This window comes from Delphinapterus leucas, chromosome 5 (genome assembly GCF_059928025.1).
Source record: "Delphinapterus leucas isolate spDelLeu-1000000601 "Yukka" chromosome 5, BTC_Dleu_Yukka2, whole genome shotgun sequence".
Taxonomy (NCBI): Eukaryota; Metazoa; Chordata; class Mammalia; order Artiodactyla; family Monodontidae; genus Delphinapterus; species Delphinapterus leucas.
The window spans coordinates 66,739,732-66,763,491 of NC_143133.1; the positions used below are offsets into that span (position 1 = coordinate 66,739,732).

The following is a 23,760-nucleotide window of genomic DNA, read 5'->3' on the forward strand; positions in this document are numbered from 1 at the left end:
AATCTTATCCTTACATTTCCATATTAAATTACTTATAAATAAATCAGCTATTCAAATCACTTTTGGTCTTAATATCTTATGAGTTACCTCTTTGTTTAGTGAAGGCCATCTTTGATACATGTTCATTTTATATTTGCATGAGAGTCCTGATTTTATCTTTTTGAAAATTCTACTTCAGCATCTCTTTGGACTATCTCTCCTGTCTTATCCCCACATCTTCAATCTGCCCTTACCTATTGGTTCTTTCCTATGTTCATTTAAAGCATATTCAAATCTCTCCTTTCGTTAAAAAACAAAACAAACCCTGGAAGTTTCCTCTGTTTGCATTTATACTTTACACTTCTTGAAACAGTTGCCTATGTACACACACATTTGTCATTTCTTCAACTCACTTCGACTTCTCTTTCTATTGACATGATTTCTTCCTCCGATTCTAATGAAACTGCTCATATCAATGTAAATAAAGGCCTCCTTATTCAATCGAATAAACACTTTAAGTTCTGAAGTTATTCGAGTTCACCATAGCACTTGACGATGATGTCTCTTTTCTTGAAATATTCTTTTAGCTCCCATGGTATCCTGCATTCTTGATTTTCTTCTTTCTGGTTGTAATTCTAAGTCTTTTGACTCTCTTTGAGTGGTTGTGCTTCAAGGGTTCTCAGCTGAACCTTTTTTTTTTCTTCTTGTTCTTCATATACTCTGACATGATCTTGTTCTCTTTCATGACTTCAGTTACCATTTAGTTCCATGGCACAAGCCTAGCTTTATCTCCAAAGCACCAGATCTGCCTATCCAACTTCTGTTGAACATCTCAGATGTCCCAGTACATCTCAGACCCCCTATAGTATCAAAAGAACAAAATGCTTTCACTGTCTCATTTGCTGCATGCTCTGTGCTTTCTATGTTAGGGAAGAGTGCCACCGTGACATGGTTGCTCAAGGCAGAAACAGACAATTTTCTTAAATTCTTCTTCCTCACCTCTTGTATACAATTAAACTCTAAATTGAGACAATTCTACCTTTTAAACATTTCTCAAGTCTATTCTTATCTGTATCCTAACTCCTACTTTTTGGGTCAGGCCGCAATCATTCAACTGCCTCCAAATTAGCCTTCCTGCCTCTATATTTGCCTGTTCCATGCCATTTATATAAAATGCAAATCGAATCTCTCTCACTTTGAACCCTCAAATAGCTCCTGTTTTCTTTGGATAAGTCCAGTGTCTTTATCATGGTATATAAAACCCTTCATCCTCTGACCCTGACTTCTGCCGCAGCCTCATTTCTTGTATTTCGTTCACCACCTCTTTGCTCTAGTCATAGTAGGTGGGGATAAAAGCCAAGCGGAGCCCAAGCATTGAACTACATCGAAATAGGCTTGCTCTGTGTGCTCTGCAGAATAAATAAAAATTTGCAAATTTTGGTCGATGATTTATTTGTGCTCATATAATAATAGTTTTGTGGGAGAGAGAGTCCTTTGTAGGCTACTTGGCTGTCCTTTATGTCTTGCTGAGTGTGCTAAGATTGTAAGGCCCTAACTGCTGTTTACTGGGGCCATTTTTCAGGACTGTTTATGCAGTTGGTAATCTTGAGAGATGAGGTGATATCTCCTTCTACACCCACACAAAGAGTAAGCTAGTTCACTCCTTTCTATAAATGTGGTGGATTCCCCAATCTCATTGTTTCTCAGCTGGGATGCACATACTCTGCATGTATAGCATCCATCTGGCCTCCTCCCCATCTCCTTGTGAGATCTGGGGGCAAGAAGAACCATTGTAAATGTACTGATGCTCCAGCTGTTTGCTGCGCCATGAGTAACAAAACCCTTTTTCTCTGACTCAGGAGTTTTGTCTCTTCTACCAGCATCCAGGAAAGAACAACAGACTAATTTATTAGCTTGTAAATCAAATCAAATCTTAGAACTGACCATTTTATGTTTTAAAGTAGTTCTTTTACTTCCAAGTAATTTTAAGAAATGTTGATAAAAATACTGCTTTTTTTCTGAATAGGAAAATAAAACAGTGAATGGTCCAGGTCAATATTGGCATCTGGCAACAGTACTTGAAGGCAGTTTTAGATGGGATTCTCAATAGTGATAGGTCAGCATTTGGTATCAACTTCTATATGATCATGAGACCTAAGACAATGTTAGGAATGTGAAGTCATGTTATTCTCAGGGACATCTGAAGGATATTAAGTGATTCATTATTTGTTTTCTTTTAAAAATGTTAGCACTTAAAAAAAAAAAAGCACAACATGACAGTTGTGAGTTAAGTTTTCTTTGGGGTCAAATGAGGACTATAGCCCAGAGACAGCCATTCAGATAGCTCCGAGGAACTGCTCCGAAGAGGTGTGGGGAAGGTCAGTATATACGTGATTTTAGTGAAGGTGGATACATGCGGTCAGGCACACATTTTGGCAAAAGGTTGCTGCTAGTCATGAGGAGCCAGATGTCTCCATTAATGATTTTAGTGCTTTTCTAGGTATGAGAAGATGCAAGAAATTGGGCTCATAAAATCTTCTCCTGAAAATATCTATCTGACGGCCTGTTCTGCCAGTTTTTCCCAGAGCACGGAGAGCCTCATTCCTGATCTTCCCCTTGAACTCCTTTCAGGGTATGTTGAAGGTCAGTGACTACAGTGGCTAGTGACTTCATGCTTGTAGAACCAGATGGCGAGTGACAATTTTTAGTTGGAAGCACCTCTAACATATTAGCACAATCACAGGAACGTGGATCATCAAATCCTGGTTAGAGTACTTGAACGAATGGACGGACACTGACCTGAATGAGAAAGTCCAAAATCAAACTCATTCTTTCATTAATTTATTCTGAGGATAACAAGCACCTACTAATTTCCAGGTACTATTCTAGAAAGTATGGATATAGAAATAAGTGACAAGACCCTTGAATCCTTATAGAGATTACAGCTAATGGGAGAGACTGACATGCAAACATTTCTAATATAACGTAATAAGAATTTTGTTAATAATAATCATATAGCCATAGTAAAGTGCCAGTGTGCATGCTGCACATGCCCCAAACACAAAATGCCTTTATCCCACCATCCAGAAAAGAGCACTACTGTTAATAGCTTGGTAAATTTGGTAGATATCCTTATAGTCTAATATTTTACACCCCCTGAGAATACATGGATACTATATATACTCTCTATATGTAATTATTAAAATACATGATAAATGCTACTAAAACACACACTGTGCTATGAATTTATGAAACTATCTCCCAGAAACCTTTATCTATGATAGTTTATATATATAACTATATATACTAATATATATACTAGTTTATATATACTACTTTATATCCATATATACTTATTTATATCGCTTATAAACTAGTATACTCATTTATTTATATATATAAATCATCATATATATTAGTTTATATAGTTTAGTGTATATAAACTAATATATATTTTTATATATAGTAATAGAATATACAGTGGAGAAAAGACAGCCTCTTCAATAAGTGGTGCTGGGAAAACTGGACAGCTACATGTAAAAGAATGAAATTAGAACACTCCCTAACACCATACACAAAAATAAACTCAAAATGGATTAGAGACCTAAATGTAAGACCAGAGACTATACAACTCTTAGAAGAAAACATAGGCAGAACACTCTATGACATAAAGCAAGATCCTTTTTGACCCACCTCCTAGAGAAATGGAAATAAAAACAAAAATAAACAAATGGGACCTAATGAAACTTCAGAGCTTTTGCATAGCAAAGGAAACCATAAACAAGACCAAAAGACAACCTCAGAATGGGAGAAAATATTTGCAAATGAAGCAACTGACAAAGGATTAATCTCCAAAATTTACAAGCAGGTCATGCAGCTCAATAACAAAAAAACAAACAACCCAATCCAAAAATGGGCAGAAGACCTAAATAGACATTTCTCCAAAGAAGATATACAGATTGCCAACCAGCACGTGAAAGAATGCTCAACATCATTAATCATTAGAGAAATGCAAATCAAAACTACAATGAGATATCATCTCACACCAGTCAGAATGGCCATCATCAAAAAATCTAGAAACAATAAATGCTGGAGAAGGTGTGGAGAAAAGGGAACACTCTTGCACTGTTGGTGGGAATGTAAATTGATACAGCCACTATGGAGAACAGTATGGAGGTTCCTTAAAAAACTACAAATAGAACTACCATATGACCCAGCAGTCCCACTACTGGGCATATACCCTGAGAAAACCATAATTCAAAAAGAGTCATGCGGGGCTTCCCTGGTGGCGCAGTGGTTGAGCATCTGCCTGCAGATGCAGGGGACACGGGTTCGTGCCCCGGTCTGGGAAGATCCCACATGCCGCACAGCGACTGAGCCCATGAGCCATGGCCGCTGAGGCTGTGCGTCCGGAGCCTGTGCTCCGCAACAGGAGAGGCCACAACAGTGAGAGGCCTGCGTACTGCAAAAAAAAAAAAAAAAAAAAAAAAGAGTCATGTACCAAATGTTCATTGCAGCTCTATTTACAATAGCCAGGACATGGAAGCAACCTAAGTGTCCATCAACAGATGAATGGATAAGGAAGATGTGGCACATACATACAATGGAATATTACTCAGCCATAAAAAGAACCGAAATTGAGTTATTTGTAGTGAGGTGGGTGGACCTAGAGTCTATCATACAGAGTGAAGTAAGTCAGAAAGAGAAAAACAAATACCGTATGCTAACACATATATATGGAATCTAAGAAAAAAAAAAAAAGCCATGAAGTACCTAGGGGTAAGACAGGAATAAAGACACAGACCTACTAGAGCATGGGCTTGAGGATATGGGGAAGGGGAAGGGTAAGCTGTGACAAAGTGAGAGAGTGGCATGGACACATATACACTACCAAACATAAAATAGATAGCTAGTGGGAAGCAGCCACACAGCACAGGAAGATCAGCTAGGTGGTTTGTGACCACCTAGAGGGGTGGGATAGGGAGGGTGGGAGGGAGGGAGACGCAAGAGGGAAGAGAGATGGGAACATATGTATATGTATAACTGATTCACTTTGTTATAAAGCAGAAACTAACACACCATTGTAAAGCAATTATACTCCAATAAAGATGTTAGAAAAAGACTATACTAATCATCATAATGTATTAGTATATATATATACTTATATTTATATATACAAATATATATACTAATCATATGTATACTAGTTTACATATATGATAATATATATAGTTTATATATATAAAATATATATATACACTAATATATATATATGTGTGTGTGTGTGTGTATGCCAATCATCAGGGATACTAAATTTGAATTATATTTATTGTCCAGAGAGCCTGGAAAGAGTGCATAATTTGCCTAACAAACCTGTGTTTTCCTGAGTCTTCATAAGAGAAAATGAGGATATTCATCTTCAGTTGTATTCACTGAGTATACACAGGGGCAAATATTTCTGTTGCGAGGCTTAGATGACAAATTAAATTTATGAAGAGTCAAGTTTGCTCGCAGCAAACAGCTTAGTATTTTACATTTTAAACTGTAAGGACCTGGCAGAATTGGAAAATTTTCGTGTGTTGTGCTTGCATTTTGGAATTTCAAGGGCCTGCTCTGCATTCGATTATGATATCCACTTCATGTAAATTGGAATGTATCTTTGAATGAATGAGTACAATAGCAAGACTAAATATATTTGCTCCTGAACAAAATTTCTTGTATAGGAAAATCTTTCTTCTGCTTGCTGCCAGACCACTGGAATATGACTGCCAAGGGAAAAATAGCTGTTGTCCTCTTCATTAAAGTGTGACCCCAGGCAAAGTAAATAGATCTCTTGAAAATGTGACTGTGGTGAACATGGTGGTTTACCACTCCATCCCCATACACAAGCCCTTCTCCCTAGGGAACGTGGTACTGGCCTATGAGATGTAAGCACAAGCGGGCTGAGCGAGGTGTCCCAGATGCCATGGCTTCTCTGATAAGGAGGGACAGGCACGCAGGAAGGCCCCTTTGGTCTTGTTCTTTATTATTTTTCTCCAGTCGCACTCTTCTTTCCTTGACATCAGGCCTGCTGGTTCAGGAGCTATCTAGAGATCTGGAGGCCACAGTGTTGAGAGGAAGGTCTTTTATTGTGGCCAGGGCACTGGAACAAAGAGAAAAAAGTTCCTGAATCCTCAGCAACGTCATTGAGCAGTCAGTGAACACCAGCTACTGCCTTGCCCTGAACTTATTGTTCTGTGAGGAAAAAAAGAAACTTTTTTTTTTTTTTGCGGTACGCGGGCCTCTCACTGTTGTGGCCGCTCCCGCCGCGGAGCACAGGCTCCGGACGTGCAGGCTCAGTGGCCATGGCTCACGGGCCCAGCCGCCCCGCGGCATGTGGGATCTTCCCGGACCGGGGCACGAACCCGTGCCCCCTGAATCGGCAGGTGGACTCTCAACCACTGCGCCACCAGGGAAGCCCTAAGCTACTCTTAATCATGGTTTCTTTACTTGCAGCTAAACTTATTTATAACTGATAGAGTAGGAAATACATATTTCTCTCCCTAAATGAATATTAAATTTTTATTGCAGTCTTTAAATTATGGAAAACTTCCAGCTCATAGCTTATTGTCCTTTGATTCTTTAGGAAAATTCAAAATTTGACATTACTGTTTAATCCTATTGGGGGAACACCATAGCCCAACTTTAACAGCCTATAGCAGTAATTGTTTAAAAAGCTTTTAATAGGGAACACTTCTCTCTTTCAATTCTTGCTGCTTTCTATGTTTCTATCTTTCTTTTTCCTCCGTTTTCCCTCTCCCTCCACCTTCTTGATCTCTGTTGCTTTCATCTATATTTCCACCTATATCCCTTTCATTGTATTCCTAACCTAGACAAAGATTATACGTATATTGACTGAATATATTTTTTCTGTTTCCTATTATAATTAAAAATGGATGAGTAAAATATTTTAATTTATAGATTTATAATGCTGCCTTATTCCAAAAAGGATTTGTATTGCCATGGTTTGTAAATTTCTTTTAAAAAAACCCAGCTACTTTCCTAATATCTTAGGTTGCCTCTGTGAACTTTAATTTTTTTTGAGCTAATTATTCTTGACAGAAAAATAGTCATCCCTTTTCTGAGAATGATGACTAAGATCATTATAATTTACTTTCATAAATTAGAAGCAAAAACAGAAACGGATAAAACTCTGTATTTCTTAAAATGTAGAGGAAACTTACTTGGACCTTATGATTCCAAGGGTCCAATGCCATCTTTAACTTGTTTGTCATTAGTTCATTCATTCAACAGATGTTTATTGAGAGACTTCTCTGTGCAAAGAACTATGGTCTCCTCTATTGCCCCCGCCCCCGCAAAGGGATAAGTGGGTAATTAAGATATAATTAACTTTTATCATCAGAATCACCAGTCCTAGAAACAAAATATATTTATCTCATGCCTGCTGAGATAAAATATATTTATTTCATGTTCTCTGCAGAACCAAAGAGAGAGAGCCAAATGAAGAGAGAGAGCCAAAGGGTTGGAGGCTTTTCTTCCCAGGTCATAGAGGTTTTCTTCCCAGGTCTTAGAGGTGTTGGTGTCATTTTGCTCAGTGACTTATTGAAAATATAAAATCCTTATGATTAGTTAAGGTTATCTTAGTCAGTTTCCTTGTTTTTGCAATGCAAACCCCTAGGAAACCTGCAAAAACTGTGAGAAAGCTCTGAGTTATTTAGGGTCATGGAAAACTCTGTTTGGAAGAAGTACGTGGTAGCACACAAGAAAACAGAGGGCACAGTCTCTGAGGTCTTAATAAAAGAGGATGAGGAAGTGTGTCTGTGGTCAAGATTTCCTCTCTGCAGGAGGCCTCCACTCTCCCACTTTGCATAATCCCCTTATTCAAGGCTTCTCAAGCAGTATTAACGAAGACAACATATTGAGTGTTTGGGTTCCTAAGATCATTTTTTTATTTTATATACCATTGGTCAGGTAGTTCTAGAGTTTAATATTAAGTTCTCTGTTTCAAAATTTAAAAGATACGGAGAGACCCTAGACAGAGTTCAAAGGAATGAATCAAAGAGAAATATAGGACTTGTGAATAAAGATTTAAGAAGAAAGGCTCTAGAAAGGAAACATCATTTATTATTGGCAGTGAAAAAGAGATGAAAATTTATTTCATCAAAATGAAAGAATGGGTGCTTTTCATGGGTGCTGAACATAGGATAATTACAAATATACTTTAATAACAGAGAAGCTTAATATTAAAAGAATGGATTACCAAGAAAAGGCTTACCACTTCTTGGCAATTTTTTGCCTTTTGGTATGAAGCTGAAATAATTGGCCAAATTGATTTTAATTGTTAAAAAAAAGGTAATTCAGTGTTAATTGATATACCCTGGTGAAATTTATCAAGGGACAGGGAGAGAAAAAACATCTAACATACAAAATAAAATTGCACATACATGAACAGTATACAGTCTTATGTAAAAAATTTACATTGTAATGGACAATTTCACACAGAAAATTACTTAGCAATACTGAATCAAGTAGAAATAAAAGAAAATCTTAGTAGACCTGTAACCTTTAAAGAAACTAGATCAGTGTTTAAAAATCTTTTCCTCTTCTATATAAAAAGCCAAAATGAAAACCCAAACAGAACAAACAACAGATCTAGATCAATTAAAAGGCAAGTTATGACACATCATCAAGAAACAATTAATTCCAAAACCATATAATCCTTCCAGAAAATAGAACAAAATAAAACAGGTGACATCTTACAAATAACTTAATGAGGCTAAATTATCATGATGCCAAAATCAAATAAGGATTTTATTGATAATGGATGATTAAAAGTCATTCTTCCTTGTGAAAATAGATGCAAAATTCCTGAACAAAATATTAGCAAACCAAATCTCACAATGTGTTGAAAAAGTACATCATGAACGAATTGGCTTTTCCAAAGAATTCAAGGAAGGTTAATGTTTAAAAATACATTGCAAAGCATGATACAACCATTCATTTAGATTATTATTTTTTATTTTTTATTGAAGTATAATTGAATTACAGTCTTGTGTTAGTTTCAGGTGTACAGCACAGTGATTCGTGGGGTTTTTTTGAAGATTATAGTCTATTTTAGATTATTACAAAATATTGGGTATAATTCCCTGTGCTATAGGGAATTGTTGCTTCTCTATTTTAAGTATAGTAGTTTTTATCTGTTAATCCTGTATTCTAATTTGTCTCTCCCCCTTCCCTTTCACCTTTGGTAACCATAAGTTTGTTTTCTGTCTGTGAGTCTTTTTCTGTTTTGTATATAGGTTCATTTGTATTATTTTTTAGATTCCACATATAAGTGGTAGCATATAGTATTTGTCTTTGTCTGATTTATTTCACTAATCATAATATTCTCTAGGTCCATCCATGTTGCTACAGATGGCAGTATTTAATTCTTTTTTTGGCTGAGTAATATTCCATTGTAGATATAAGCCACATCTTCTTTATCCAATCGTCTGTTGATGGGCACTTGGGTTGCTTCCTTGTCTTGGCTATTGTAAATAGTGCTGCTATGAATGTTGGGGGTGCATGTATCTTTTCAAATTAATATTTTCTTTTTTTTTCCAGGTATATATACAGGAGTGGAATTGCTGGATTATATGTTAGTTCTATTTTTAGTTTTCTAAGGAGCCTTCATACTGTTTTTGCATAGTGTCTGCACCAATTTACATTCCCACCAACAGTGTACAAGGGTTCCCTTTTCTCCACATCCTCTCCAGCATTTATTATTTGTACACTTTATGATGATAGCCATTCTGACCTGTGTGAGGTGATATCTCATTGTGGTTTTGATTCACATTTCTCCAATAATTAGCAATGCTGAGCATCTTTTCATGTTCCAGTTGGCCATCTGTATGTCTTCTTTGGAAAAATGTCTATTTAGGTCTTCTGCCCATTTTTTAATTGGGTTGTCTTTTTTTTAAATATTGAGTTGTATGAGCTATTTGTATATTTTGGATATTAACCACTTGTCAGTTGCATCATTTGCAAATATTTTCTCCCATTCCATAGGTTGTCTTTTTGTTTTGTTGATGGTTTCCTTTGCTGTGCAAAAGCTTTTAAATTTGATTAGGTCTCATTTGTTTATTTTTGCTTTTACTTCTTTTGCTTTGGGAGACTGATCTAAGATAATATTGCTATGATTTATGTCAAAGAATGGTTTGCCTATGTTCTCTTCTAGGAGCTTTATGGTGTCATGTCTTACATCTAGGTCTTTAAACCATTTTGAGTTTATTTTTGTATATGGTGTAAGGGGATGTTCTAATTTCATTGTTTTATATGTAGCTGTCCAGCTTTCCCAACACCACTTATTGAAGAGACTGTCTTTTCTCCATTATATATTCTTGCCTCTTTTATCATAGATTAATTGACTGTAAATGCATGGGTTTATTTCTGGGCTCTCTGTCCTATTCCATTGATCTATGTGTCTGTTTTCATGCCAATATCATGCTGTTTTGATTACTGTAGCTTTGTAGTATAGTCTGAAGTCTGGAAGGATTATACTTCCAGCTTTTTTTTTTTTCCCCCCTCAGGATTGTTTTGGCAATTCTGGGTCTTTTATGGTTCCATATAAATTTTAGAGTTAGTTGTTCTAGTTCTGTGAAAAATGTCATGGGCATGTTGATAGGGATTGCATTAAATCTGTAGATTACTTTGAGTAGTATGGCCATTTTAACAATATTAATTCTCTCAGTCCAAGGACATGGGATATCTTTCCATTTCTTTGAATCATCTTCAATTTCCTTATCAATGTTTTATAGTTTTCAGCGTATAGATCTTTCACCTCCTTGGTTAAGTTTATTCCTAGGTATATTTTTTATATGATTTTAAATGGGATTTTTTTTTTTTTACTGTCTCTGATATTTCATTATTAGTGTGTAGAAATGCAATGGATTTCTATATCTTAATCTTGTATCCTCCTACCTTGCTGAAATCATTTATTAATTCTAATAGTTTTTGTGTGGAGACTTAGTGTTCTCTATATAGAGTATCATGTCATCTTCAAGTAGTGATGGTTTTACCTCTTCTCTTCCAATTTGGATACTTTTATTTCTTTTTCTTATCTGATTGCTGTGGCTAGGACTTCTAATACTGTGTTATATAGAAGTGACGAGAGTGGGTGTCCTTGTCTTCCTCCTGAATTTAGTGGGAAGGCTTTCAGCTTTTCACCATTGGGTATTATGTTGGCTGTGGGTTCGTCATAAATGGCCTTTATTATGTTGAGATATGTTCCCTCTGATGAGACTTTTTATTCTGAATGGATGTTGAATTTTGTCAAATGCTTTTTCTGCATCTACTGAGATGATTATGTGGTTTTTATCTTTCCTTGTGTTGATGTGTTGTATCACACTGATTGATTTGTGTATGTTAAATCATCCTTATGACCCTGGAATGAATCCAACTTGATCATGGTGTATGATCCTCTTTATATATTGTTGGATTTGGTTTGCTAATATTTTGTTGAGGATTTTTGCCTATATAGACAATTATTATCAAAATTATTACTTTCCTATTAATTTGAGAGCCCAGAGAGGGCAAAATTGTGTCTATTTTGTACACTGTTTTATTCCCAGTTCCAGGCATAAGGGCTTTTGGTGGGCACTCAGTGAAATTTTTTTTCCTATTAAATTACATGTGGTTGGATAATAAAAATTTAGTTTCAGAGGTATTTATAGAAATCAAAATGTGTTAGATGTCTTAATTCAAAGTAGAAAAGAATATTCGTTAATATTTTGAAAGGTAGAGGTAATGTCCTAAGGAATTCTTTTCAGTTCTTTTGGAGTCAGGATGGCCAAAAATATGTATCCAGTCCTCCACTCCTGGCTAATATTGGACTCTGAGCTACAGATTCTTTCTCAGAATCCTCAACACGGTCCTGGAGTTACTCAGTATCAGATAATTGGAATTGGTGCATGCAACACAACCTATTTGGTATTTCTGTTTTGTCTCAGGAAAAAAAAATCACATTTTGTACTCTATCAAAATATTTAATTATGTATTGACTGATGATACTAGCATAGAAACAACCTTAGGAAAGCCTACCTTTTAATATAGATTCAATCTCTTCACTTTGCTTTCCCATTGTACTTACTATATGACCTTAAGGCAATGGTTTGGGACAAATTATTTATCATTTCAGATTCAGCAAAAATTACTTTGGGTTTTTAAACTGTAAAAATCTGAATGATTTGGTGAAAACTTGGATTCTAATTGCAGCTTTGTTTTGGCAAAGCTAAACCTAGATTATAAATATTAATGTGTCTAGATGATATATCTCAAGTTATTGTCCAAAACTTTTAAATAAATTCCAGCTAGAAAAAGAAACACATTTCTCAATTACTTTTTTTTTTTACATTTTTTTTATTGGAGTAAAATTGCTTTACAATGTTGTGTTAATTTCTGCTGTACAATGGAGTGAATCAGCTATATGTATACCTATATCCCCTCCCTCTTTGACCTCCCTCCCACCTTCCCCCATCCCACCCATCTAGATACAATGGAATATTCTCAATTACTTTTGAAAAGCCATATGTTAAGTGGCCAGAGAGGTTCAAGGTAGTCCTAATAAATCACATAATAGAGGCAGTCTTAAATTGTAGAGAATTATCTTGCATAATTAATTTGAGGTTCAGCGGCAAGGTAGTCAGTATCATTTTCTCTAACAATCAGACATCTTTAATTGAGTATTGCTCCTCTATCCTTAGGGGACCTTTTTCCAATTTGAGCATGAAGTTGAAAGTGTCAGTTTCAATCAGTCTTGCACCAGAGGGTACCATTTGCCCACATAAGTATCATCAAAAAGATCTGAAGATGCTTTTTCTGTGAGGGCTTAGATATTGAACTTCCATGATGAATTATGTCTTTCAGCATGCACCAGAATCTCAGTTTCTCTCCAAGTGAAAACTGAAATTTTTTCCAATTTTAATTTGCCTTATTGTTTACAGATATAATGCTTTTCTTATTTTAATTAAAATAGTGAACAACCAAAGATTTTCATTTTTTGTCTCGTGTATGGATGGATAAAGTATATATCTTGGCATTTGTTAGTTGATTTAAAATTTTTGTCTCATATTAAAAGTAATTACAACTTACTAAAGACAATGACAGCTTTAGAAATACACTGCTCTATAAAAATTAGAAAAGTTATGAAACTTCCTGGAAATAATTAGAAATATTGGGCTGAGAGCTTCCCTGGTGGTGCAGTGGTTGAGAGTGCGCCTGCCGATGCAGGGGACGTGGGTTCGTGCCCCGCTCGGGGAGGATCCCACGTGCCGCGGAGCGGCTGGGCCTGTGAGCCATGGCCGCTGAGCCTGCGCGTCCGGAGCCTCTGCTGCGCAACGGGAGAGGCCACACCAGTGAGAGACCCGCGTACCACAGAAAAAAAAAAAAAAAAAAGAAATATTGGGCTGAAATGGGGTTTGAGTACATAAAATCATAGCAGAATAAAAATATTGAAAATCACTGAAAGTGCTAGCACTGTCTTTTAGACAGTTTTTATTGACAGAGTTTAAAAAATCAAGTGATTATATAAATTTTAATAAAAATGGTAAAGATTATTTAGTTCATCACATTATAAAAGTAAGGAGGTTTAGTTACAGTTTTGTGAGGAGTTAAAATTTCAAGTAGGGATATCACAGAGAAATGGTAAAAATCAACTAAAAATATCAGTGCTTCTAGGAGGAGCTAATTCTATGCCTTGGGGAAGAGAGTTTTCAAGATTAGGCTAGAAATATTTGTTTCCAGCAGGCAAGTGTGCTTTGAAATGTTCTGATGTGGTGTTGACAGGACTCAGAAGCTAGCTTAAAAAGAGTTCCCACTGGGCTTCCTTGGTGGCGCAGTGGTTGAGAGTCCACCTGCTGATGCAGGGGGCACTGGTTCGTGCCCCGGTCCAGGAGGGTCCCACATGCTGCGGAGCGGCTGGGCCTGTGAGCCATGGCCGCTGAGTCTGCGCGTCCGGAGCCTGTGCTCTGCAACGGGAGAGGCCACAGCAGTGAGAGGCCCGCGTACCGCAAAAAAAAAAAAAAAAAAAGAGTTCCCACTGGCTAATTTGTGACAATTTGAGCATTAAAAAAAGGTAATAAAAATCACAATTGATTAAAACAGCAGAGCCTAGAAGAAGCCATTATTCATAATTATGCTTAAAAGAAAATGGAAATTTATTTTCTCTTCATATAAATGGTTCTACATTCAGGTTAATTTTTTTATTTTTTCAGGTTAATTTTTGAGAGGAAAATTTCCTCATAATAATATATACATAATATATATATAATATATAACATAATAATAAAATATTGATGTATGTTTGTAGATATTATTTTTAAGGTGTGTAAGGTCATATCCATACACAAATAATAATATGACCAGCACCATTGTTATTGGTATTTTGTGGAATCTGCTTTGTTCATCCTTCTTGTATGCTTTTCTGACCTCCCTTTATGGCTAATTTGTCCTCTTCTAGAAGTATATTTTAAGTGCTTTTATTTAGAATCTATTAATAGAAGAAACAGTTTGTTTTCATCTAATGATTTACATGTTTTGCCCGCATTATTGGATGATAATTTTGTTGGACATACATTTCTAGATTGATTTTCGAATGTATTTTTTGAATACATTTTCTCAGAATTTTCTGTCTTCCATTGTAACTGCTGATTTGTTTTCAATCAAATTGTCATACTTTAAAGATACTCTTTCATCTATGGATGCTTTTTCTCTCTATTTTTGTTAGTTTTTTGAGAACAGTGGCTTTGTGTTTTTTTTGTTTACTCTGATATCATCAAAGCCCAGAATAATGTCTCACAGTAGTTGTTCAATAAATACTTCTTAAATGAATATTGTAAAGGTTTTCACCATTTTAATATGACTTTGTCATAGAGTTCTTATATGAGTCTAAAGAGCTTAGTATGGCACTGAGCACATAATAACTACTCAATAAATGATAGCTTCTGTGTTTATTGAGAGAAAGGGATTGTTAATCTCTGTAATAGGAGGAGAAGGAGCTATCTGTAAGTATATGTATCATAAGCTTACATTCTAGAAAGTAGGCAAAACAAAAGAACAACACACACGCACACATACACACACCGTATCTTCTCATCATACTTCCGAGTTTAAATACAAACATTGATTTTTGTTTCTTATTCTTTTCCCTTTGGCAGCCACAAAAAAAGTTTGAAGTAGTAAAATTTACAACAAAAACGTACAAAAAAAGTTACCACTCCAGTTCTATTTAATGGTGCTACAAATATAAAACCAGAATTGCTTGCTTAAGAATAGAATATCGTCTTTGCAAACTGAAGAGAAATGTATTCTGTAGAAAGGCCGTTTTGATGAAAGTTTGTTCATGCAGTAAAAAATATTAGACCAACTTTTGAAATAAGTTGTAAATGAAAATATTAAAAGTAGCAACTCAGGGTAAAGGTGATATTCTTGGGCCACGTCATTATTGATATTTCTTCTTTCAGTGTTTTCATAGAAGGCTCCTGTTCCATTATACCAAGACATCTAAACTCTTCCCTAAAGATCTTCAAAGAAGTGAATAGAAATTTCTCTAATGGTGTTCCAGATCCATCAGATAATTCCATTTGAGATTTCTGAGGAGATTCTATGCCAGTATTTTTCATTCTTCTAATTTTTTAGGATAGGTTTTTTTAAAACTTCTAATTAGACAGAATTCATTACATTAGACCATGTCATTTATAATATTTATATGATTCCAAACAGTCACATATTCAATAAAAATTAGTCATCAAATTATGTGATCAATTTGTCTTTATTTACTTTGCTAAAACTTAAATTTATAAAACCTGCATGCTGATAGCATCTTACATTTGATGAAATTCTGTGGTTTCCACTTGTGCACATTCAACAAGATTGGGTTATCAGCATTACTAGAAGGACCCTATTGTGTTTTATGTGATGATCCTGCATCTTGGAACTTCACAGTAAGTGAGGTATTGATTTGAGCTCAATACCTGCTGAACATAGTTTCTCAAAGTGCTAAAAAAAGGTACCTGCTAAATGAAAGAATCTTTCAACCCTGGAGTGGGGAGAATGATTTTTAATAAATGTGAGTGGTTTTTGCATGTTGCAGGGAATTTTGAAAATATCATTTATCCTAAATATACAATCCAATGTGATTTATTTGTTTTGCATGTGGAAATGTCACCTGCCATATCAGTAAACAAAGGATATTGCAGTCATCAAGCCATCAGCCACTGTAGCCGCCCACGACTGTGCACCTTGAGGGGATTCAGGATGGAGAAAAACAGGATACTTGCCTTTGATATCAAGGCCAGATATATCATATCAAAGGATTGATTTCAATGAGGCCAGACTCTTGCATCTTCCTATATATAGAAAAGCGCTAAATTCATTAACTTGAGATGTCTGGTTTTCTTTAGCAGTAATCTTCTGATGTTCCGACTGCCTGGTTTTTGTTGCAAAAACTCCTATATATATCCTGGCTCCTCTCATACTTCTTAGGAGCAGTCCCTCAGAGCAAGCTGAGAGGCTGTCTTCCAGGCTTATGTCCTCAGCAAGTCCACCGAATAAAACATGATTCTCAACTTTCGGGTTGTGCGTTTTTTTCAGTCGACATGCCTTTTTTCTCTTTCATGGAAAACTGGCCATACGTTGGGGTGAGTGCTAACAGGTCCAGACACATGCAGGAACCCATTGCTCTGGTTCCCTCCAGTCCTCTCACACGCAGCACATGCCCATTCCTGCAAGCCCTTCTTCAGAAAATTGTGAATCTAAGGGCCCACGTCAATTTGTTGTGTCTCTTTTTCATCTAGTACAAACAGAAAAGTGTTGAGAGAGTGGGAGAAAGTTCCTTTCCCAAGGAGCTCAGTGAATATATTCCTTTGGAATTAGAGAGGAAGTTAAACTGTGGCTGAACCTTTTTTCCTTTTTTCTTTCCAAAAGCTTCTTGCTGTTTGATGTCCAGGATGATTGCTTAGACTACTCAAGGGGCCACTGGAGTAATAGGCTTGCTTACTTAGCAGAGCCTGGGTATTTCTTAAATTTGAAACAAAGCTGAGAAAGATAAATTTTGTCTTTGTAGTCTGTGTTTACAGTTTGTACTTGGTGAGACTTGTCTGTAATACATTGCATCTAAGCAGTGGCGTAGTTGCTTCTATACCAATTGAAAGAAGAATGTTTAAGTCTGCCAGATGCTGTTTTCATGAAATTGTTATGATACTTCTGTTTATACAAAGTTAGGTGAAAATGATCTCATAGGTTCCTATCAGCTCTACAGTTCAATTTCTCAAATGACTCAATGATTCCCCTTAAATCCATGGCACTTAAGATAATTTCTGAATTATCACATAAGAAATAATTTTCACATTTGTTTTTAGAAGGCAGAAGTTACCATATGAACTAATGGGTGGATCATAGATTAATACAGCTGCAGGTTGGATAAGAGAAGCACTGTACATTTTGATACTTAATGTGACTTTTTAAGAGACAGTATAATTTATTGGTTTAGTGCATGGGCTTTGGATTTTGGGCTGCCCTGGGTTGAGATCCTGGCTTGGTATATCAGTTAGCTACGGTTTTTTTTTTTGATTGCAAAGAAACAAACATTGGTCAGCTTAGGCAAAAAAGGAAATTTACTGGCAAACTGAAAGATTGGAGAACCACATCTTGAAATAGGAGGAAATCAGTGGTTTCGGGTGGAGCAAGGAAACAAGAACTAAAGGAAGTTTCTCAAGACAGGAACAATCAGATGAGAACGCTGCTTCTAAATGAATGGGACCTCACCATTTTTTAAAGCCTTGCACCAATTCTTCAAGGGTAGAAGTCCCAGGAAAGAGTGTTTGGCTAAATTTTTTCCCCCTTGCAGTTCCAGCCTAGTGGAAAGAAGGATCTGGGCCTTCAACTTTTATAATGGAAATCAACTATTTTACTACTTATTAAGACAATTGATTTTGAGCTATGATGCTATTACATTATTATTTTGTAGTTTCTACAGTTCTTTCACATACATTTGCTTCCTTAAATTCTCACAATATGCTGTTAGGTAACTAGTAGATTTTATTAGCCTTGTTTTATGGATGAGAACCCTGAACTTAGGGACACTGACTAAAGCCTAAAGCCTGATGTTCTTCCAAACCGCGTGTGTTTCGTTCTACAGAGCGCAGCCCGTTACCACACTATCATCGGTTTGGGACAAAAGACGAGTGAACAACACTGAGACAGAATGTTCTTTCTGAGAAATAGTCGGATCTCGATGAAATTCGGAGCAGACTCCTTAGCAAGAGGATTGTTTGTTCGCTGCTTGGCTACAGGTTGGTTGGGCTACTGTGTGTTTCCTAGAAGTCGATGTTCTGAGAGTGGAACCCTGATACACACTCACAGGATGGGATCCACATTGCAGTTCAACCCTGTGATCTTGTGATTTCATTGCAAAGATACCCAAGCCTGTAAAACTGAGTTTTGAAAGTTTAGCTTTGATACTGTTAACCTGTTAAAATGTGACAGTACAGAAAAGCAACGTGTCACACACCACAGAATTTTCCAAAGCAGTTCTTGGCTGCGTGTGGGGGGCAAAGCTGCATTTGTCTTCCTTTCAGCTTGACACCTGGACACCTACACTTAAGAGTGGGCTAGTCTGTTTGATAACAGGCTCAGTTTTTGTCTCTGCAAGGTGACATCTCTGCTGGGATAAATACTTACTTAGTCTAGGAGGCTGTTTTTGGAAACCATGAGGAAGCAAGCATTGTCTGGGGTCCATCTTCCTTTACTGCTCTCTGCAACAAGAAAGCAGATGTATGTTGGTAGTAAACGAAGTCAGCATTCTCCCACTTCACTAAGAAAACTAGCAAGAAAGGGATCAGAAAAGGGAGAACATATTTAATTTCTCTTGGGACCTCCCGACTGGGTCCTTATTTCTTTTATGTTACTTTCTTAAAGCACTTGACATGAGAACAGCCCATGTTGCATGTGTTCTGCTAAAACCTCAAGGCTGCCTGGTGTTCAGCATCCTTTTCAGTACTCACCCTTTGCTGCTTATTTGAGTTCTTATAGTTACGGTCTGTACCTCCTACGAGACTGTGAACTCCGTGAGAATTAGAGACTATTTCTCATCCATTTTTTGGCATCCTTTAGTGCCTCTCAAAGCGCAATCTGTGGACCAGCAGAATTGGCATCACCTGGGAGCTTGTTAGAATCTCCTATTTTGTTCCTGACTTACTGAGTCGGAACCTTTGTTTTAACAAGATCCCAGGTGCTTCCCATGCACATTAAAAATTGAGCAATGCTGCTCTGTAGCACTTTTCATACAATATATGTTAAATAATAATAAAGATAATGAAGCATAATAAAGCATGTGAGGGAGGTAATTATATATCACTGATAGAACGCCCTCCACTGCCATTTTTTTTCTTTCCACCTCTTTAACATTCTCGAGTCACCCCAGAATCCTAGAAGCAATGGAAACTTGATCCTTCTGAATACAGATGAAGTTGGTAGTTGCGAATCTACTTGCCCAACTCAAAAAAAAAAAAAAAAAAGAATTAAAATAAGTGATCATGCAGTGAGGAGGGATGAAGGAAGAGAGGCAGTGCACAGCAAGCTTAGTTCTTTTGTGTTTCACTCAAAGACTGCTTGCTGCCTACACATGGTTGTCACCGCGAGCTCCAAGGAGCAGTAGGGATCCTAAGGCTCTGTCTCAGTTTCCCTCATCCCTCCATCCATCCTCAGCTAGCTCACTCACTTTTATCTGTTTCATTTATCGATTTTTATGCTCATGCTTTATTTGGAGGAAAAAAAATCACAACTTAAAATATGCACCAAAAAATAAGCACAAAATGATCCCCACCCCAACTCAAAGAGCCAAGTTAAAAACCACTTTGCTAAGCCATGCATTATAACATTGTATTATCAAGGAGTGGGTTAATAGTTACTAATGTGCTCCATGCTCAGTATACTAATTGGCATTTAAAAGTTTTTAATTAAAAGGATAAGGAGGCAATTTAACCAAAGTTCACCAGTGATTATTTGCCTTCCCTGCTCTTCAAGTTTTTTATGTTGGAAGCTGGCTATTTTGTTTACCCACAGGGTTCATTCTGGGGGTAGTTATGATTGCATAAGCTCAAAGCGCTGTTCCAAAAAGTTATTGATATTTTAGTTAAGTTGGGCTCTGTTCAGTATTTGTGGACTGCATGCTGTATGGCAAGGACTGGGGTAGTAGCTGGGTCTATAAAGGGGAGAATGACACAGTCCTGTGCTCTTGAGAAACTTGTAGGCTGGTAGGCTGGACAGGCATGTAAATAGATCATTTCGAAAGACTAATTTAAGTGTTATGATACTGGGATACTCAGGGTATGCGGGTCTCAGGAGAGAGGAGCATTATGTGATTGGAGAAGAGACACTTCTCCTGGGACTGTGTTTTGCATGAGGGGTGGAGGCAGGTGAAGAGATAATTGCTGGAAACACATTCCAGGTAGAAGTCACAGTGAAACTAAAAATGCTGATGTATGAAACAGCATGTTCTATTTTGGGGACTTTGCCAAGTGCAAATTACAGTGCAGGAGAGGCAGACAATGAGGCTAGAGAGATAAGCTAGTCTCTGGAAAGAATCTGCCAAACTTGACATGCTTGAATTTATCTGTAAATAAGTGATGTCATGAATTCTACATTAGGAAGACAACCACTCCCACCGCCACCACCACTGGTTCAATAGAAAAATGCACTCATTTTCAAGCTTACTGTGAAAGTATGCTCTTTTTTCCTTAGGGTACACTGATCTTCCTCAGTAGGAGAATGGCTTATGAAATTATGTCTCTTCCCAGTGTCCTGAGGGAAACAGGCATGAACAGTGGGAAAGAACTGTAGTCCAATAAGATAGTATCTAAGTCAGCACTGCATTTATTGAGGGCATTAAAAAGAACACTCAACATTTTGCATGACTTTGGTATACACAGCTGTAGTGGTATAGAGCAGTGAGCTGACCTATGGAAAAGGGAACAAAGTCTTTGTTTTTGCAGAAACCACCGCTGATGCATTGCAGTGTCTAGAAATTTACAGTCGTGGATATCAGAAAGAGGCATATTATTATTAATAACTTTATTGAATACACTGTAAGAGGAAGGAAGAAACTACTTATGTATCCCCCATATACTCTCTATTTTCTTCTTGGTAAAGGAAATGATTTATGGTAAGAATTAAACTCCATGAGGGTTAACGTATGCTTTTTGTTGTTGTTGAATTCATAACATTTAAACATATTGTAGACACTTAAGAACTATTTACTGAATAAATGGATGCATGAGTTAATTCATTAATCTGAAAGGGGATGGACTGAGTGTTTCTGAGCAATGTCTTATTAGCTAGATACTACCACTGATAAAAAATAATGAAAACTACAGGGAATAATATCCCTAGGAACATGGAGATGAGTGACATATTCTAAAGGTGGGAACTCCTGTTGGTCAGAGGATTCCATTAGGCAGTGAGGGGGTAGGTGGTGGGTGATGGGGGTAGATACAATTTGAATAAAAAATAAAATATGGAAATGTTATCTGGGATTCTAAGAAATTTTCAGTGATATTTTAAAAACATAAAATAAATTAATACATGCTTATTAATAAAATTCAAGCAAACAAAGACATAGTTATAAACCTAGTGTTGCCCTAGTGTGGTGCAAGAACAGACCAGTAAATCAGTAGAACCAAATAGAGGGCTCAGATTGGACCCATGTATACATGGGACCCCAGGTGGATTTATTGTGAAGCAAGCAAAGCTTAGGCTTCAGGGCTCCTTACTTGCTTTGGGAGGGGCCCTCCCAAGATATTCACACTGTTGTATGTTTTAGTGAAATTTGCAAGACTAAGTTATTTTTATTGCAATTAGTGAGGACCACTAGCTCTTGCCACTCTGACTGCCCCCTCATTACACTTCCCTTTTGTGTCATATTCGAGCGTCTGTCCATGGACAGTTTGAATCCAGTTCAGAGGAAATGAGTTGGGAATGTGCCATTTTAACTACAATTTGCAAGATGCGTAAGGGGTATGAATACGCAATTTAGAGAAGAGGAAATTCCAAAAGGTAACAAGTATGGTCAAGGTAACAGTGTATGTCAAAATACTCATCATAGCTGGTAATTAGAGGATCCCAAACAAAATGCGTCATCTCTGTTGTAATTATTACCCCCAGTCAGTTGGATAATGGCATATGTTGGCAGGAATGTGGGGATATAGGGATCTTCATGTCCTGGTGGGAGTATAGTCTGAGTGTATTTAGTTTGGAGGTGGCGGTATTTAATAAACTAAGTATATTTGTTCCACATGGCCCAAGAGTAATGCGCTGGATTAAATATCCTAATGAGGTTCTCATATCTAAAAATATTGACTGCAGCATTATTTCTGCCACTAAGGAAGTGACACAAGCTGGCTGTCCATCATTAGGAGAGGGGATAAACCAAATGGAATAGTATGCAGCAGTTAGAAGCAGTGGATTAGGTGTTCACATAGCAATGTGGATGGATCCTAAGACACAGGACTAAAAGAAACCAGTAAGAAACAGAATTTTGATGTAAATATGCAACACAAATAAATATTGAATACAAACGTATACATGTTTGTACGTGCTCACAAAACAATACACGTGCTGCGAAAATGCATCAAAATAAGAGATAAACTGTAAACACCAGTAAAGGATTAATAAACAGGTCTAAAACTTGGTTCCTTTCTCCTTGCCTGAGGTAGTTCTGACCTTAGCCAGACCCCTTTGTTAGCAAATTGATGGAATTTACTAATTGGAAGGTAACTGAAAATCTTCCAGGAGGTGCCATGTTCTGATTTCTTACCTAAGGAATTTTTATAGCAGGATGTACCTGGTCTGTCTGGATTATTTATTATAAATTAGTCTTCAATTTATGGCTTTATGAGCCATAGCTGGGCTGGATAATGGAAGTTAATCACATAGACCTTCTTACTACATAACCAGAAAGTATAAAGGTTGAGAGAAGCACAGAAGTAAAGGGCTTCCTTGTGCCATTTTGTATTGACCATTGTGCTTCTTGCTCTGAACCCAAAATGCATCCTAATGTGAAAAAGGGATTTAGGAAGATATGTCCTGGTATGATGCGGCTCCTTTGTGTAAACTTGACTAAACATTAGTAAACTTGGTGCTTGGTAAGACATGGGTTTTGTGAGCCTGATTGATGATTCACCTCATTGTGTTAGTATAAGCACATTGTAATAGTTGCTTGGGAGCACAGGTAGAGTACTAAAAGGGGGATAAAAATAAATAAGTAAATAAATTAGTAAGTAATATAAATAAGAGGAAGCCTCACTAGGACAAATGATGATGATATGCTATGAACTGAGCATGTGATTTAACTTTCATCAGCTCTCATCAAAGAAGGTCTACTGTTTTAGGGTGAGTTGTTACGAAATGATAGGTAACAAGAACACATTTGGGTATTTGGAAATGGGACACTGCCATAAAAAACAGTGAAACGTGGACTTGATGGTGGGTAAACTTGGGGACATGTTAATAAAATCTTAAGAGCCATGAGGACCACGTTAGCAGTAGCTAAAAGGGCCTCAAATAGCCTGTTGGTGAGAGATTAGAGGAGAGAGAAAATATTATTGGAAGTTGTAAGAAAAGAGACACTTGTCATATAATAGAAGAAAGTTTATTAGCACTGTACCCTGCAGTAATATGGAAAATAGCAAACATAACTGATGAACCCCGTGATCTAGCTAAGATTTCCAGGCAGAACTGTGACAATGCCAA

General features: G+C 36.8%; 1 protein-coding gene across 5 annotated transcripts in view; it reads left to right on the forward strand.

Moving 5' to 3' along the window:
* The window catches only part of LOC149749144 (uncharacterized), a 164,423-nt gene that overhangs the window by 78,950 nt on the left and 61,713 nt on the right, over window positions 1–23,760 (forward strand). For all 5 annotated transcript variants that reach the window (XM_089911855.1, XM_089911861.1, XM_089911856.1 and 2 more), the window contains one exon: window positions 18,152–18,305. The gene's annotated coding sequence lies outside the window, so the exon portion shown is untranslated. The remainder of the gene's footprint in view (window positions 1–18,151; window positions 18,306–23,760) is intronic.